A 3715-nucleotide genomic window follows, 5' to 3' on the forward strand; every position below is an offset into this window, starting at 1 on the left:
CATGGCCATGTTTTGCATATTTCCATGCTTGCCTTCAGAACACTTTGGTACGATGACCAAGACAACAGGGTTCATATGTTCACTGGTTACACATCTTTCTTTGTACCTAGCCTGTATGTGAGAGTGTGTGCTTGCACATCTGCTGTATATGGGTGTCGAACTAACTGCTTGACTTAAAACAACAGTTTGGTTTCTGGAAAATTTTACAGTTTTTCTTACTTGATCAGAATCAGAATTAAGAAAATGCAAAGGTTAGCCTAGCTTAACTCAAATGGTTGATGTGGTTGAATATTGATTTTTATTGGAACAAGATGCATTTCCCCTAAAAGGGTGGACACCATAGACTGTATATAAAGATGGACGAGGCGTCTCCACATCCTCCCACTGGACAGAAGTGAAGCCAAAATGTCCCGGAGTCTGAGCAGTAGTGATTGGGCGGTGGAGCCGTGGTATCGAGGTCCCCCGCCCGAACCAATTGCGAGCCGAGCACGGCCGCAGCTTTTCAGCGAGAGAGACTCACAGCTGCCAATCATGAGGTCACACCCCCCTTTTTACATTGGCGTGCACTCTGAATTTTTAGTTTAGCCCATGTCCCATCCACTAACATGGAAGGGGCGGGCTTTATGACCTATACTGCAACCAGCCACCAGGGGGCGATCAAGATGTTCTGGCTTCACTTTTGGGAAGCTGTCATGTCGTCCATTTTTATATACAGTCTATGGTGGAAACATAGGCCTATACCTTGTTGTAAGCCCAAGGGGTTAATATTTTCTTTTTTGTTAATTAGTTCAACATTTTGGGAAATATGCTTATGTGAGTTAGATGAGAAGATCGATACCGCTCTTGCGTCTGTACGCCAAATATGAGGATACCATCCAGCAGCTGGTTAGCTTAGCTTAGCATAAAGACCTGAAACAGGGGAAACAACTAGCCTGACTCTGTCCAAAGACTTTGACTTTGTACGGATTAAACAAATGAGATATGACGTATTAATCAGGGAGCTTTAGATGTGCTGGTAAGCGGATTTTGCTGGCGTTAGCTTCATATGTAGCCGACCATGCAGACATGAGAGTGGTGTTGACTTTGTAACTCTTGGCAAGAAAGTTAATTAGCTTTCAGCTTATGTCACAACAACGTGTCGAACTATTCTTTAAACCTAGCATTAGTTTCTTAACAAATAATTCAAAAAGAATCTGACAATTAGCTTAATTTTAGCTGCATCGTATATCATTTTAAATCACGCTAGCCTTCTTGTTAGGAGAGTATCAAGTTAGGCTAAGCTACGCTAGCCACACTTTCAAGCTGCAAGCAGAGGGGAAAGACAGGGCTGGGTGACATGGACAAAATCGTATATCCCGATATAGGTCATTTCATATCTTGATAACAATATATATCAAGATATAGCATTTTTTGGGGGGAATTCAATAAATAGTCTATATGAAATAACCACATGGTAAAGCCTATTTTTGTATACTCCTGTGTGAATTAAATACTTGACCAAAAAAAAGTATTTTCTCATTTTAAGAACTTGAGTGCAAAATGAAGTTTTAAGTGAAATTATGAAGGTAAAACGAAATAAATAGGCCTATAGGCCTAGCCTATATCGCGATAGAAACGATATAGAAAAATAAACAAAAGACATTTTTATATAATTTTGACAATATATAGTATATCGTCATATTGCCCAGCCCTTGGGAAAGGCATTAATGAATTAGCCTGGCTCTGTCTAAGTAGGAAACATTTGTAAAATCTTACAAAAACCAATGTATACCCTTCCTAAATACTCAAGTTATCCTACCTGTCCAACAATATTACAATTTAAGAAATCCCTTTACTGTACGTGTTGATAAGTACCTAGATCCTCACTGTCTCACAAGTTAAAGCAGCTACAAAACCTACCTAAACAGCCCGTATTTATGATGTCAGAGGGCTTCTTTTAGAAACAATATCTAATCTCGACTTGAAGTGTCAAAAGTCCTAAACTGGATATTGGGAGACCAAAGATCAACGCTAGCTTTATTATGGTTGTACAGTATTCCAATGCTTTGTTACATCTGTGTAGCCACTTAACTAGTGATGAGTAGAAAATCCAATTCAGCAGTCCTTTAAACAGTATGTTTGGTCAAAACCTGAATGTTTGGGCATATCAATTCACTGTGCAATTTCCTCAGCAAGGGTGGGACACTAAAAAAGTCACTTGCATGCATGTAAATGTTGAGGTAATGTTCACACACCTCAAGTTAATCTACCTTGTACAATAGAGGCCTCGAATAATGCTGGATGTCTGTATATAAGAGAGAAATAGAGTGAGAGGTGGGGACAGAGACAACTTTAAGGTACAGATCAGTTTCAGATTATTCCACTGAATTGCATGAGGTGAATGTTTATCTGCTGTATGTTTATTAAGATATCCGAATGTGTCTCTCTGAATGTTTCTCTCTCTACATGTCGATCAGTCTCCGACCAAGACCAACAAAATGTCTCAACGAATGTGCGTCCTGAATGTGTTTTACTGGACACGTTTTGAATAGGCACACCTGCTGGGGTGTGTTTTGTTTTTGATATTCTACGCCTATGTCAAGCAGTGTACACTATGGTGTCTTTTGAATGTTCTGTGGTCAACAGCGTCCTGTCTGTTTTTGGTGAATTGTTCAATTCAACCTGTCTTACCGTCAATTTAGGAGCAAACTGTGACCTGGCAGACGCATTATCAGGTTTATAATTTGGCCAAACCGTATTGTGAAGCGAACAGGGTTTGTACGACCACAATCTACCACCTCTCAATGTTTTCATTAACCCTTCTACACCTCCTCCCCCACACAAGCCATCTCTCTCTGTGTCCTGATTTCTCTGAAAGCGTTTCTAAAGATGTTCATTCTTATAAATGCATGAAGCCATCAGTGTAAATAATTTCCGTTTTCCCGTAGAAGCACGTAGGTGTTAAGTTGCCACTTTGAATGTGAGAGGTGAGAGCTAAATGAGAAATAAATTAACATACTCTGGCATAATAAGATTCATGTTAGCTGCTGCCAATAAACAAGCAGCACAGCCTTCCACAGCTTTCCAGGTATTTCTGTCAATTTTAGCTCATTTGGTTGCAGTCGAGGCGACAGTGTGACAGCAGCAGTCACTTTCTCTGCTGAGAGCAATATCACCATCAGACAATGTGTCGTCTCTGCAGTGTAACGGCAGATCTGTCAGCTGGCGATGAGACGTTTCTGAAAAAGCAGTAAAACTCCATCTCTGTGGGCGATAAGGCTTCAGCTGAGCTTTTTTCATTTTGGGATTAACTTTAGTTCGCTTGTAATCAGTTCCTTTTTTGTCGGGTATATTTTCTGTGAAATAAGAGCAATTAAAGGAATGTATCTTTTTATGTACTTGTCAATCAAGATATTGTGTACTTTATTCTTTATCAGAATATCTCTGTATATCGTGTCCCTTAAACAAAATTGATATATTAGTTCTGCATTTCTTTTAACACATGCTTTGACCCTTTTTGATTTCATGTCTACACAAGTTAGTCACTTACATTTGAGAACATGTAACATATGATACTTGTCTCTGTGAAAATATACAAAATAAATATTGTTTTGATTAAATTCTATATATTGTATTGATTTGAAGTTTTTCCTACTCGCTGGCATTCTGCTTGCTGCTTGAATTGAGGCAGATTAATGATATAAAAACAAAATCTATAGCTTGGGACTGAATAGGT

This window comes from Sebastes umbrosus, chromosome 15 (assembly GCF_015220745.1).
Source record: "Sebastes umbrosus isolate fSebUmb1 chromosome 15, fSebUmb1.pri, whole genome shotgun sequence".
Classification (NCBI taxonomy): Eukaryota; Metazoa; Chordata; class Actinopteri; order Perciformes; family Sebastidae; genus Sebastes; species Sebastes umbrosus.